General features: G+C 41.1%; 1 protein-coding gene across 2 annotated transcripts in view; it reads right to left on the minus strand.

Moving 5' to 3' along the window:
• The window catches only part of CELF2 (CUGBP Elav-like family member 2), a 607596-nt gene that overhangs the window by 476960 nt on the left and 115038 nt on the right, over positions 1-15598 (minus strand). The gene's annotated exons all lie outside the window — the stretch shown is intronic.

Below are 15598 nucleotides of genomic sequence, written 5' to 3' on the forward strand. Positions count from 1 at the left end.
ACACATGACTTAGTTACATCCCGCTTGGATTATTGCAACATGCTCTACGTGGAGCTGCCTTTGAAGGCAGTTTGGAAACTTCAGCTGCTTCAAAATGGAGCAGACAGACTGGGGTGAGTTGCAGGAAGCACAGAATGCACCTGCTACAGCAACTGAAGTGGCTACCAGCCCATTTCCAGGCCCATTTCGAAGTTATGGTTATTGCCTATAAAGCCCTATATGGCTTGAGTCCAGGCTATTTGAAGGACTGTCTCTCTCCATATGAGCCTTCTCAGATCTTAAGATCCTTAGAGAACTCCCTCCTCTCAGTCCTATTGCAGGTAAGCTTGATGAGTACATGGAAGAAGGCCTTTTGTAGCAGGTCCAAGATGATGGGATGCTGTCCCTCAGGAGATTAGGGTGTTCCTTTCCTCTCTATTCTTCTGCTGACAGCTGAAGACCCACCTTTTCAGATAGCCTTCTAGTCATTGATTCCTTTGTGCCAGTTTTCTGCTTTGTTGTTGTTGTTTAGTCGTTAAGTCGTGTCTGACTCTTCATGACCCCATGGACCAGAGCACGCCAGGCCCTCCTGTCTTCCACTGCCTCACAGAGTTTCGTCAAATTCCTGTTGGTCGCTTCGGTGACCCTGTCCAGCCATCTCGTCCTCTGTCGTCCCCTTCTCCTCTTGCCTTCACACTTTCCCAACATCAGGGTCTTTTCCAAGGAGTCTTCTCTTCTCATGAGAGAAGTTTTCTGCTTAGTAAGTTTGTTTTTAAAGTTTTAAACCTTTTGATCATTTAGTGTGTTTTTAAATTATTACCAGGGTTTCAGGCCTTTTTAAAGCATAATTCAATATACTTTTAATTCTACTTCTTTTAATGTTGTCAGCCACCTTGAGTCCCAACATTGGGAGAAAGGAAGCCTACAAATGATACTAAATAAATAAATAAATAAATAAATAAATAAATAACATAGTCCAGACCCACTAAATCTATGGAACTTAATAACTGTGTTGACTTACCAAGATCCCCTTGGTTCAATGGGACTACTGCAGTTGGCGCTAACAAGTGGATTTTCAGCATGAAGGGCAAATTTTACCTCCTTGCTTTAATTGTCTCCCTCCCTGGGGAAACATTTTGGAACATTATGTCTGATAAAAAGATCGATGATGTAGGAAGTCTGCTTGCTTCTTTGGTGGTGCCCCTTTGGTTTGCCGAGCAAAGACGTCACCTGTGTAGTCTTTTGGGATTTGTTCTTTAGACAACCAGATGCAGCCGAAAATCCTTAACAACTAACCCATTCAAAAAACCAGAATAACTAGTCAAACCGTTAAGTAATCAGCAAAAGATAAGCCTTTACTGCACAGCACTGGATTTCTTTTCTAGAACCACTTCAGAATACTCTCTAGCATGCACATGAGATCAAAGGCATCTTTTTTTGAAAACAAAGAGCTTAATTTGTTTGTGGATTTAAGATAAGTACAGTATGTATTTGGATTAATAGAATTAACGGGCCACTTTGGAGTGAATACTGTAAGTCCAGACGTTATCTGTCATTGTTGTTAGCTGGCACTGAAAATAGTTACAGAGACAAAAAAAAGTTGTGAACCAATGAGAAACAACCTTCACTTTTTTTAAAAATTGAAAAACCAATTTCCAGTAGTCTGTTTTTATGGAATGACAAAAATAATACAGAAACTATCAGAATGGTTAGATCCGACGAGAAAGAAAAACCATGAGAACTGTTGGCATAAATGTTATGACTGGCTCAGAAATAGATAATAGAAAACCTACGATCAATCTAGAAACAGAATGTATATCACAACTAAGTTCTACCGCATGCGTATCTATGAAATGTAACAGATTATAAGGAGTACTTTTAAAAGTTTATTCTGATTTGCACTCCCTGTTTATCCCATGCCCCACCTTTCTTCCCACCCCTATACCCAACCCCTAAAACAAAACAAAACAACAAGAAGAAGAAATCTGAGAAACACTTGGAAGAGCTAAACCTCAGAACAACACAACACACAACGCGCGCGCACACACACACACACACACACACACACACACACACACACACACACACACACACACAGAGTCAGTCCCAGCATAAAAAGGTGCATTTCTGCACCAAATCTCAATTTTAAAAATAATTTACAAAGCCATAATGCTGAGAAGGAAAGGACCACACAGTGTGTAGACATTTATGTGTAACCGAAGTTTGACAGGAATAAGAAAAAAAATATATAATTCTGACACTCCCCTGAGTCCCTCAACATGTGTTCCATGCAGATCTTTGGTAAGCTATATTTTGGGTTTACAACTTCTAGCCTCTTCCTCACCCTGCAACCAGCATGACAAATTCTGATGGCAGGAAAGTTTGGAAATGAAAGCTGCCTGGATCGCGAGCTGCAAAGCCAGAGGTTCAGAGTTCAATTCCCTACTATGTGTCCTATGAGCAGAGCCATCCTATATGGCCTTGGGCAAGCTGCACAATCTCAGGATGCCCCCTGCGCCAGAAGCAAAGAATGATAAACCACTTCTGACTACCATCTACCTCGAAAATCTTTAAGTCAGAATTGACTTGACGGCACACACTTATACATTATTAGCTTTTCAAAAACCCATTGTCCAAACTCTCATTCTAAGGCACTGGAGCAAATTCGCCCAAACATGTAGTCCAGATGTTTTCTTGGTTTTAACAGCGCTATAGGTTCAAATTAACAACATTAATTCTTTGCATGTCCTCTTAATGCATGTGAGTACCAGAAATTGCAAAACTGTTATCTACATATGCTTGCAAGACAGCAAAATATATAATTTTTTTGCTGGTACTGATGAGAAACCCCACACTTGTGCTAATTGTGCAGAACTATGACAGCTGCAATCTTGGTACACAGACATTTAAAAATGAGAGGTATCTCGTTTGGTGGTCTTTTGTATCCTCTTGATCATTCACTCAGCTTGTCTCTGCTTTGTGTGTGACCACTGGCACAGCTTCGCAAATGGAAGAAACAATTGTTTTGTGCATAGAGTTCATGCACAAATTGGAGACATCTCAATGATTAAAAAGGTTTATGCTTGTGCTGGAGGTGAAAAATATCATAGGGGGCAGAAATGTCCTCTTGGGTTGTTTTAATGTGTGTCAAAATGTGTAACTGTGCTGGAATTTTTAATTCGCCTTGTTCAAATCCCTCTCAGTCGTTTTGTCTCACAGCTCATTGAGAAGAGGCAACACCCCTCCACCCCAATATATACCCCGCAATGCTACTGGTTTTGGTATCCTGCTGCAGAAACAGAGGCTGGGAGTTCAATTCCCCACTGCGCCGTGCCTCCTGTGAGTAGAGGCAGCCTGTGTAGCCTTGGGCACACTGCACAGTCCAAGGGTGCCCCTGGAAGAAGGGAACAGTAAACCACATCAAATTATTCCTGGAAAATACTTGGGAACCCCTTAGAAACTGGAAAATCCTGAAAAGGGTTGCCATAAATCAGAATTGATTTGATGGCACATCATCATCGTCGTTGATTCGGCAGCTTGCGCCAGTTCGTCCTTTGGATGAGCAAGTTTTTGGCAGATCCCAGCCCCGCTTCCTACAGTGAACAGCCACTCAAAGGCAGCATGTGGCTTCCTCTGAGTGCTGCCTCGGAGGAGGAGGTGGTGTCAGAAAATGCTGTCTGAAGGACAAACCAGCAGGTCATGCCCATCTATGATGATGATGACGAAAACGATGCTACAACAGAAGCAGACCCAAGCAAAGCATCAGCATGCACATGTCTTCATTATCTGAAATTTCCTGGGTTTGACTACTGTACTGACAATCTTCCTACAATCCTAGAGTGTTCTATCTAAATATCTCACAAAACCCTTCATTGCAGTGTAATTCCTGAATGGGACAGTTAAGTTAAAACAGTGGCTTCAAGCACACTGGGGTCACCAGTGTAGAGGGCAACATATGCTGATGGCTTCCTTGCAATGGCACTAGCCTTGGGCAGCTTACATTTCTGGGCAGGCACAGTGGTTGAATGAATATATTTATTGATTTGCAGACAATCATCACTGTAAAAAATATAATAGGGCCATGGTATCCATGAGGAATTGGTTCCAGCCCCCCCATGTCAAAAAATATGGAAGTCTTGAACGCTATACGTTACATGGTCTCTCCCTCCCTCTATTATCCATGTGACAAACCCAGACCTACTGGGATATGCCACACGTTAACTAAGTTGCCACCAACCATTCCCTGTAAGGAGTCACACAGACCAGGAATGGATTTTTAACAAATAAAGGAATAAGGTTTATTTAAACAACACACAGGGAAAATAAAATGATCAAGTGAATAAGATACAGTAACGTGGCTTAGTCTCAATCATACATACACCAGTTTGGTTCACTCAGAACACTCTTAAATAAAGCACAGACCCTGAACCTATCAGTTCTGGCTACCCATACAGACACCTGAACCTATCAGGTTGGTACTGACTGACACACAGTAGTACCCTGTCTGACACACAGACTCCCACTCAAGCTTCTTCTCTCAGCTCTTTTCCAGCTTCTGCAACTCCTCCACACACGCTCCACATATATATACAGTACAGCCCCTCCTCCTGATGTCCCGCCTTCCACTCCCCATAGGATGGAACTTTCCCTCCAAACCCATGACAGACAGGTAACATCAGTGCTGTATGTAACAATCCAGTTCTGGTAAATGCACTCTGGAAAAAAGTAAATGCATTACTGAGGGGAGTTGTTTAATATTTTCAGGTAGCGGACAAGCCCATTCCATCAGTAGAAATCGTCCTTCTGCTGGCTCTGCTGCCTGATCCCCTATATCTGCCAACAGAATGATCTGTTGGCTGAATATCACCACTGGCTAAAACCTTCTGGAAGGAAAGCTTAAAAATTGAATCTCCCTCTTCTTAAGGGAGGAGACGAGTTATGCTAGATCCAAACCTGCTTCAGCCCAAGGCCATGGCTAAACCATGCCAAACTTAGGCCAGGACAAGGGAAATCCTAAGCCATTTTTAGCATCCCTAAGTGGTGAGAGGGTTTGAATTCAGCACAGCTTCCTCTGCCCTAGCAGTGAACTCAGCTGATCTTCGGACCTCTTGACCAGTTACGAATTGCACAGTACCTTAGAATTGCACAATTCCAACTTGTTACTTGGGATTTATGAGACAGACCTCCCCCCCCCTTTGCTAGATTTTTGCCTCTCTTAAACGAGGTTCAGATGCAAGGAGACTTACAAGTTCTTTAGTGCAAGCTTGCCTATCCCGAATTTGTTACCAGCTGTTAAAGGAAAGAGCTTCAATGGAACAGGCTTTCGAACAAACTGTCCCTCTTCCGACTGAGACATCAGCCTGAAATGGCTTACAACAGCGGGGTTTTGCACACGCCATCTGAGGCAGCCAAAGCCCTCCCTGGCTGGAAACAGGATACAAGAAAGGCAAACGGTACCCCTGGACAGATCCGGTCTGACAATCCTAGTGGATACCTGCCGTTCCTGTCACAGACTCCACACGGTGAAACATCTGTTGCAAAAACGCCCGGCAAGCTTGGCAGTCGGTGCGACAAATTAATAAAATGTCATCAATTTAAAGGGCTAAAATTAGAACATATGTAACAATAAGCATTCCAAATTGGTTTGCAGCAATGAGATCTTCTGCCCAAGCAGACGTTGTTACAGGCAATTATTATTTTGGAATAAGGTTGATGTTAAGAGAATGGCACAGTGCCATTAATTTGTGACTTACAACAGAAGTACACTCGGGGTGCGCGCACGTCTCCCAGTTGCCCACTTCCATTGCAAAATTCAGAAATAGACGAAGGGTGGCTCTTATACTATACCCAGTGGCTGCAGCAATTCTGCTCCTACCTCAGTCCAGCTCAGCCAAGACCGGACCCAGATATCATAGCAAGAAACTGAGGGAGAAGTTAAGAAAAGCATAAGAGAAAGAAATTAATAATAATGTGCCACCAAGTCAATTGGGACTCATGACAAAGAAGAGGCAGGGCAGGAAAGCCGGGGTGCTGCCTCTGAGTGCGTGCCTGCCGAGGCAAAACTGGAAACCACCAAATATCTGTTTGTCCAAAGGACGAACCAGCACTGAACTTCACCTGTGCTATGGCCACCCTTTTTGGGGTTTTCCGGGTAGTGTTTATTCAGAAATGCATTGCCATTCTCTTCCTATAGGGGCGCTCTGGAGCTGTGCAGCTTGCCCAAGGCCACCCAGGCTGGTTCTACTCCCAGGAGGCACAGTGGGGGAATCAAACTCCCAACCTCTGGCTTTGCAGTCAGATAACTAAACCACTGAGCTACATACATATTTAATATAAACTGAAGTTATAAAATCTGCACATATATATACCCAAAAAGACATACATACATATAAACGCACGTCTGTCTCTCTGCCTGCCTGCCTGTTGATCATTAAAATAAAACTGCAATAGGCTTGTTAGTTATATAAATCATGCCAAACCTCCATGGATATCATGTCCAAATGGAGAAAATTCACTCCTGCAAACTCAGAACTGTGGTACATGTATTCTACGAGCAATTTCACTTCTGTGACTTCATTTTATATTGCGCACTTCTTAGTAATTACACTTTTGGGAAAATCCTCTCTCCTTTAGACTGTATTACCTCACAGGGGTTAGATTTAGTCCTTTGTTCATTGTTTGCCTCATCCACCCTCATCCTCTACCGTATTTTTTTGTAAGAGATGGTTGATAATTTGTTTTTGCCTTTGTTATTTGAGAGGAAATCTACGCAAGGCTAACCCCCTGCATAATCCATGTGGGTGTTGCAGTTCTGCTGAAAGGCATTTCAGAAATGCAAAGCTTGCCCACTTCCAGCAAGCTCAGGATTTCCCACCGTCAAAGCGCATGCTTCCAACCACGGCTTGCGATAAAAATAAAAATATCTTCCCCCTGAGGGAGCCCAAAGCATTCAACCGGGGAAAGAGTAAGGCTGATCCAGGCACCGTTGTTGTGCCTCCAAATTGGCCCTACGACATCACGCTGTAATCAAACATGACTACTTTCACAGCTTTGTGATGTCATCACGGGACCCACAGTGGACTCTTCTAGGGGAGGTGAAAATCCAGATGATCAAAATAGCACTACAAGCAAGAAATCAAGGGGCAATGAAGGGGATGGATGAGAAAAAGCTTGACCAAACTGAAGGATGTCTTCAGAACCTTTCTCGGTGTCAAATCAAAGCACAAAACCTTCTCGGCAGTCCAGGGACAAAATAGGCTTTGAGAATAGAGATGTTGCTCGTTCCCATTTTACAGTTTCTAAGGCTGCTTTGAAAAGCTGGCTATTTTTCTGTGTTTCAGTCAGAAACTGAAAGGAGCAAGTGCTACAAAAGCTAGATCTCTCTGCGCCCGGCACCTCACCTCAGGACTGACTGACTCTTCAGGACTCATCGGCAACTTGGGTGCAACTCATTTCTCAGCGTTACCCCAAACGACAAACTGATCAGCCAAACGTCATGAACATTGGCTACTTCTGCAACCTGAATACACAAATGGACCCTGCATGTGGAGTTCTTTTTTTACAAGGAATGGCAAAGTTTGAAAAAAGTTCCTTTTTAAAAATTATTATTATTATTATTATTATTATTATTATTATTATTATTATTATTATTATTATTATTATTATTATTATTATTATTATTATTATTATTATTACTACTACTACTACTACTACTACTACTACTACTACTACTACTACTACTACTACTACTACTACTACAACTGTCAGAATGGCTCAGCTAGCATGCAATCTAGGAATGGTGATGCCCTTCCATGAAAAAGCTTCCTGGATTCAGTGCCTTCCCCAACATATCTATAGACCAAAATCTCTGAAATAGAGTCCTTCGTTATCTATTTCACTTCTCCTGAGATTTGGAGGAGAAATCACCCTCTACCTCCAAAATTGGCACGCTTGCAAGACCTGGAGTAGGTTTTGCTTCCATGAAAAAAAATTCATACATAAAAAAAAAGAGTAAATACATTTGAAAAGACATACAAAGATGCTTTAATCCATGGAGATAACATGCACACAAATACATGCATGAGGAAAAGGGCATAAACAAACACAGTATGGCAAATGTGTGTGGGAAATGAGTGCAAATGTTTATGCAGGAGAATAAGCAAATCTGAGCCAAAGGATGGGATGGGAATAAAAATAAGATTTGCAGAAACCTATAAAGCTGAGGCAGTGGAATACTGGAGGGCCTGGCGTGCTCTGGTCCATGGAGTCACAAAGAGTCGGACACGACTGAATGACTAAACAACAAATAAAGCTCAAAGCAGAGATGTCCACATCTCTACCCCTTCTGCTCACTACTCCTGCTTTCCATCTTTATTTGTATCAGAGCATGATGGAATTTAAATCAGGAAGTATATGAAATATAGGTAAAATTAAAAATTAATTAAAATGTTAAGATCATTAGACTATTTTTGAGCTGAAGCGGGCTACTTCAATAGCGTTATTTTGGCCATCTTCATTTGTGGGGCATAAATTGCATGTACATAAATGCTGCATTGATTGAATTCCCCCATCGTCACAGAAAAAGTATCCTATATCCAAACAGCCCCATTTTTACTTGATTATTCTTTGATCTTCTAACTTCACTTGGAAGTCTAATACGCGACTTCCAGAGGGGACAGCTAGAGTCTTGTTCTGGTGGACAACACTCTTCAGCATTCATCCATTGGACACGGTGTGCTGTTTTTGTCCTCCACAGGTTTAGCCTAGCCTCTTCTGGTTTAATATTTAGAGGTTCCAAAAAGATACGGGCATGAACTGCTGGTTTTCCCTTTGGATGAAAGTTGTATGGTGCTTCCCAGCTCCACCTCTTCCATCTGGTGCAGGACTAGAAAGAACTGAACACCTATTTGCCCGAGGATGAACCAACATGTACTGCCAAAGTAGCTGTCCATGCCTATCTCTGCTTCCAAACAAACATTATTGTCCCAAAACAGTTATCCTTCATGAGAGAAAGACCAGGATTATTGCCTGTAGTGGATTCTTGCCTTTAGTAGCAGACGAAGGTGACTGCCATCAAGACGATGGTCTAAGTGAGATTTATCTCCCTCTCTCCATGTGTTGCCAAGAATCCTACAACTGGTAACAACACAATAACTCAAGGCATACTAGATAGAATAATATGTTCTATGTGTTGTGTCTCCATTTTGGTTGGGGATGAGAGCTAAGGAGTTAAACCAAAGGTTTCCTTATAAATCTGTCTTTTGAGATGGGAAAGAGAGAGACTTAAACATCTTGGAAGAGATTCCAAACATAAAGGAGAACATCCAGGGACACCAACAGCTGGCTGTTTACTTAGAGATATCATTTTCTATGATTGTAATTCAATATCGTCCATGATAATGGAAAATAACACCTTAGAAGGATAGTTTCTTCCAAATTCATTGGCTGTACATTTTCCAAGACACTTCTTATTTGTTTTTTGTTTTCTGGCAACAGTGTGCGTGGAGTGAGGGGGAAAAATATATCCCCTATGTATTTTATGTATTTAAGGAGAAAAATGGAAAAAAAAGAGCAAAACCCTTCCCTTTTTAAAGCTAAATAGATTGTAATGGCAGTTTCTAGCAAACAGGCTTTCTAAGCAAAGATGGAAAATACAAAACAATTAAAAATATATAAAAAGTGCATACGCCCTTACCCAGGTCAGAAGACATATATAATCAATGCATATTGCTCCTCTCTGTCAAGTCATATTGTTCACACTCACTGGTATCGAATGAGGTCATCTGAGGAATTGATTATTCATCGCATGAATAATAATTCATCTCTACTCAATAAAACTCTCTCCCGGGAAGACTTTTGTTTACTTTTGGCTCAGTTTGTTAACAAGACCCAGAACTGAAATGTCATCAGCTCTGATGGATGAACCGGCAGAAAAAAACTAAGTAGGGTTCACCAACTTTGGATTTTAAAAATGCTGGTCACCTGGGCAGGTGAGGGAAAGAATCAAAAGAATTCTATGAGTGAAGCTGGAGGAAGCACCTCCAGGTTTAGGCTGAACCTTAGGAGAATTCTCCAAGGTGCTGAATCCTATTGGAACAAAAATGGTAGGCATGTATTCATTTATTTACAATAGTTTTCTCTCACCTTTCTCCTTAATAAGGACCTAAGGTGGCTTACGTCATTAAAAGACAACGTATAGAGCAAAAAAAAATGTCTACAGATATTTAAACTGAACAAAGGTACGCGTCCTTCAGTCTCGAGAGACTATGAATAGAGGTCTTGGAACAGTATCTAGTATGGCTGAGAAGGCCAATTCAAGAGTGACCATCCCTTCCACACTGAAGACAAATACAATCTGTCCCCTGTCCAGCTCCCCGATTTTGCTGGTTTCGGGACTGCCTCTTTTCCTCAGCCTGCTGGACAAGAGTCTCTTCAAATTGGGAGAGGCCATGTGGCATCACTCACTTCCAGGCTGAACACTCAGATGTCAACGTGTCCCATCTGTTGAGGTCTGTTTACTACTCAGAGAAATAGTAAATAAAAGCAATACTAAAATACAATACAGTCAAAACAGTAATGTGCAACATTCATTTGAAGGCATTGAGGCAGCCAGTCACGGAGGGAAAGCTTGCCTGAAGAGAAAGGTTTTTGCCTGCTTGTGGCATGACAGCGGAGATGGGGCCAGCCTGGCCTCCTGTGGGAGGGAGTTCCAAAGTCTAGGAACAACAACAGAGAAGGCCCACCCCCATGTTCCCACCAAGCAAACTAACTGATCAGTTTTGCTTACTCTCCCATTCAAATGTCCATATAGCCCAACCGGATGGTACAAGCAACCCAAGCTGAAAGAACAGACTCACCATCTCTAATTCAATTACAATACTTGTAGACTGATAAGGAATTAATTAGCTTGAAGACAGTGAACTATCCCACATACAATAAGCATATAAGGCAGAACATCAAGTGAACAGAATAAAAATCTGAACAGAATCCCATCAGTTACATAAACCAGCATAAGTCAAGCAATATAAATCTCAGCGGTGAATTGTGTCTAGTGAAGGAGTCAACACCTATATTCCTTTGTGTGTCCAAATCATGAATTGTGTGCAAGAGGGAATTCAATTCAAAAATTTAACTAGGGCAATTCGGCACCAAGATTTACATGGTCTGGTTTATACCAGCATACATCAGTGATCGCATTCTGGCTACTATACACAAGGTATAGGAACAGGTAACTTGGTTTTTCAGATGGAACTCAGTCCAAACGAAAAGAAACAATGTATGTTACCTCTGTGTGTGGTACTGTGATAAATCAGCTAAGATGTGCCATTTGCCAAGGTTAAAAGATTCCTTATATATGTGTGTCTCAGATTATGTGTATTTCCAGCAGATATACTGGAAAGGGCAGTAGTAAATAACCCAGCATGACATGCAATTTCGGTGTCTTCTTCACTCTGTAAGCTCTACAGCTGCCATTTTCAATGGGGGCCATATGGCCCCCTGGGGAACTCTGGCACATTTGAAGGGGGGCACAGTCTGGAAACAATTCTCCACACACCACTTTATAAGGTTTGTTATGCAACTTACACAGCTCCTGATTCATCTATATTTCTTTTATGTTGTCTTTATAGCCATGGCCAAAAAAAAAAAAAAAAGTTAGTTTACCGTATTATTTTATAGGAGTTCTCTCTCTCTCTCTTTCAGATAGACCTACTTCCTTCCTCACCAAAAGACATTCAGCATATATGCTTTTTGAATCTCCAGTTGCAAAAAATAAGAAAGAAACTTTCTGGCCCCCCCATCGCCGGCGTGAGGCTAAATTCATTTAGTGTTTGTAAAATGTTCTAATAGTCATCGGCAGGTGGTAAAAATGGTTGCCAATTTGAATGCCAGGTAATTTGATAGGATAATTATACAGCTTATTAAAATTAGAGGCACTTTGCCAGGGGACTTCTGAAGACCAAGCTACAATCACTAAGTATATAGCTACACATCTCCAGGTGTTTTAAATTCTAATGGGCAACACACCCACTCGTATTCCTTCTCCTTACTTATAATATGGAAATGTTTATGTGCGTGGGGGTGGTTCCCCCAGAAAATAAGTGATGACGTCTTAGAGCAAAAAAGGAAAAATATTGGAGAGTGGGGTGAGCGGAGATAACTTTGGCAGCATTGATTAGGAAAGAAAGAGGGTGAGGAAGAAGAAAACACAGGAAGAAAACTGATCCAATCTAAGTGATAGATGATGGTTCCTTCTTCTTTACCATGGGTCGAATGGGTCAAAGCCTGGAAAATTTAGTTTTGTGGACTGATTTCCCAGAATCCCCCAGATAGCTTGGCTACAGGTTGGGAAAAAAATTATTGTCCCCTAGCTCTGATAAAGGTTAAGTATCAAATCTTCTAAGACCTCAGCAATTCGACTGAAAGATGGTTGAGCTATTTGTCTCCTGCCTCCATTTCAGCCAATAACATGACGATGCTGGGGCTATGTATTGTATTTTTCTGTGTATAAGACTATACTTTTGTCTAAAATCTTTAGACTAAAAACTGAGGGTCATCTTATACATGGAAGTAAGCTGAGGAGAGAACAAAAACAGGTGGAGGGGAAAGCAGGGATCAAAGCGATTGTGCAGCACTTTGATCCCTTTCCCCTTACACTTTCTAAGCCTCACTTATTTTTCTTAATTTTGGATTAGAAAAGTGGGGCTGTCTTATACATGGGGGAGTCTTATACACAGAAAAATACGGTATCTGTTCTGTAGAAACACACAGTCTCTCTCTCTCTCACACACACACACAAACACACGGAGAGAGAGAATGAGAGAGAATCTTGAGGCTCCTTGGAAAAAGCTTTCTCAGATTGCTGTCCACTTCATCAGATGCATAATTTGATGCCAAGTAACTTTATCGAGTCTTTAAGGTGTCAAAAGACTCTATTATTTTGTTATTGTTGTAGACTAAGATGCATACCCTTCCAACCCACAAACTTTTTTTGTGTGTGTAAATCTATCATATGCAATTAATACCTCTCCTCAACCACTGAGATTGTTAGTAGTTTTTCCTCCACCCTCCCTTGAGGCCTGAAGGGGGAAGAGATGAATTGGGCACACCAGAACACCAATATAGGGTCTTGTGTTTGGCCAATTATGGAGGAACTTTCCAATTTTATAAGCCGGCTCAGATCTTTCTGTGTCCTCTTGGATTGTAGTATCACAAGCAGCCCACAGCTCCCACTATAAAATTGTAAACATATATATGCATCACCACTAACAAGCACAATTGATTGTCTAGCAAAGTGAAAAACAGGAGTTTTTTTTTTTAAAGCACTGAAGCAGCAGCTATTTGAGACTGAAAATAACAATTAATACAATGGAAAAAGTAATGGGATGGTTTGTAGATACTAAGCCCAGAAAACAATAGTATATTTCCTCCACATTATACACATTCCCTTTCCAAGCCCCAAAGACAGTAAGATGATACTAAAAATATTTTTTTTTAAAAAAATGATCCCATCATTCAGATCTACAGCTCTGACATGCACAGTGACTCACTGTAACCAACGTGCAGCATTATAACATAACAACATAAGAAGAGCCCTACTGGATCAGGCCAAGGGCCCCATTAGTCCAGCTTCCTGGATTTCATGGTGGCCTCCACCAGATGCCCCCGGGAGCCCATGAGACCACAGGATACCTGTCTCCTGATACCCCTCCCTTGCATCTGGCATGTTGAGGGACTTTTTAAGCCTGGAGATGACACATCTGCATCATGGCTGGTCACCTGTGATGGATTTTTCCTCCAGGAATCTGTCCAATCCCCTTTTAAAGGCATCTAGGCCAGATGCCATCACCACATCCTGTGGCAAGGAGTTCCACAGAATAACAACACGCTGGGTCAAGAAAGATTTTCTTTGGCCTGTTCTCACTCTCCCAACACTCCAATTGGAGTGGATGTCCCCTGGTTCCGGTATTGTGTGAGAGGGAAAAGAGCTTCCCTTAAGACCTGGCTCTTTAGGCAGGCTTTCCCTCCTGTCATCACTTGAATATTTTCCCCCCATCTTGAACTATATTACTATTGTTGTTTTTTATTTTATTTTATTATATTGTTTTTATTTTATTTTTTTATTGTTAGCTGCCCTAAGTAGACTTCAGTCTAGATGGGCGGGGTATAAATTTAAAATAAATAAATAAATAAATAAATAAATAAATAAATAAATAAATAAATAAATAAATAAATAAATAAATAAATAAATTCCCTCTATCCACTTTATCCATCCCCTGCATCATTTTATACATCTCAATCACGTCCCCCTCCTTGGGTGACTTTTTCCTAGACTCAAGAGCCCCACATGCTGTAGCCTTTCCTCATAAGGGTGGTGCCCCAGCCCAGTTATCATTTTAGTCACAACAGATTTTGTTGATTTCTATATATATATTTTTAAAAAAAGTTATGTGGACTGGTTAATTTTGTTCATGCAAGTAGTTTGGAATTGCAATAAAAGCTTTTAAACAGAAAATGATCCGTTGCAGAAAAGGTAAGGATGGAGGAGAAAAAAAATAGGCCAGATCAGTATGAAATTTTAAAGTATGCCTTTTGTTATGCTCTTGCAAAGAGCCAAATAGGGTACACAAATCTCTAGAGATCACCAGTATAATTTCTTTATCATGTTCCATTTAAAATTTAATTACGTCGTCTACGACGAGAAGAATCTGAGTACTCAAAATAGGTCAGGCCATGAACGTCTTTACAATGCTATAAAGGTTTGCTGCATCAAGATCTTCTCTTTGATGCTCTCGTACTTGCAGGAAAGCTCATTGGGTGCGTGGGGGAGATGAAGAGGCAGGTAAGAAACAGGCCTAAGGGCACAGATATATAACACAAAGCATTAAAGCCTGAAATCTTATCTCTTCAAATAAATGTCAGTTCTTCCTCTTCTTCCCAGCTTCTCTGAAGGCAGAATGGAGAACGGCAAACCACCACTGAGTATCTGGCCAATCACAAGTATCTGGCCAATCTTCAATATTGTAGTGTGCCGCAATCATCTAAACTAACTTTGCAAAAACTCACCCAACTAGGAATCTCACTATTCTCCTCATCAACAAAGACAATGAGAGATTCTCTGCCTCTACTGAGAATAAGAACTGCACAAATTGTGCAAAACTGACCAAGGTAGCAATGGATGTTGTCTCATTTCAAGAGCTTTTCAACATCAGAAGCTCTGGAGGAACTGTCTGCATCTTTTTGAGCCATCAGCCTGTGCCTGTTGCATGTTACATCCTACACTTCCCAAAGGGAAAACACACCAGCTTTGTGTTGTGTTGCAAAATTTTGTACAAATTGCAGACTGTGGCGGGTGGTGAGAAGTTTAGAAAATGCTTTGCTTTTGTTGTCTTCTCATGCCAAGATAGTTTAAATCAAAAGAATTTAGTGAGCATTCCTAAATTTTGAAATTTAGCAAGTATTTTTCACACTTGTAGAATACTACACAACCACACACACACACACACACACACACACACACACACACACACACACACACACACAAAGGCTTTCAGTTTTCTCATTAAAAGGTATCAAAATAACTTATTCCTGTTTTTTGCTATTCATCTTTGAACCTAGAGAA

This window comes from Pogona vitticeps, chromosome 5 (assembly GCF_051106095.1).
Source record: "Pogona vitticeps strain Pit_001003342236 chromosome 5, PviZW2.1, whole genome shotgun sequence".
NCBI classification, from domain to species: Eukaryota; Metazoa; Chordata; class Lepidosauria; order Squamata; family Agamidae; genus Pogona; species Pogona vitticeps.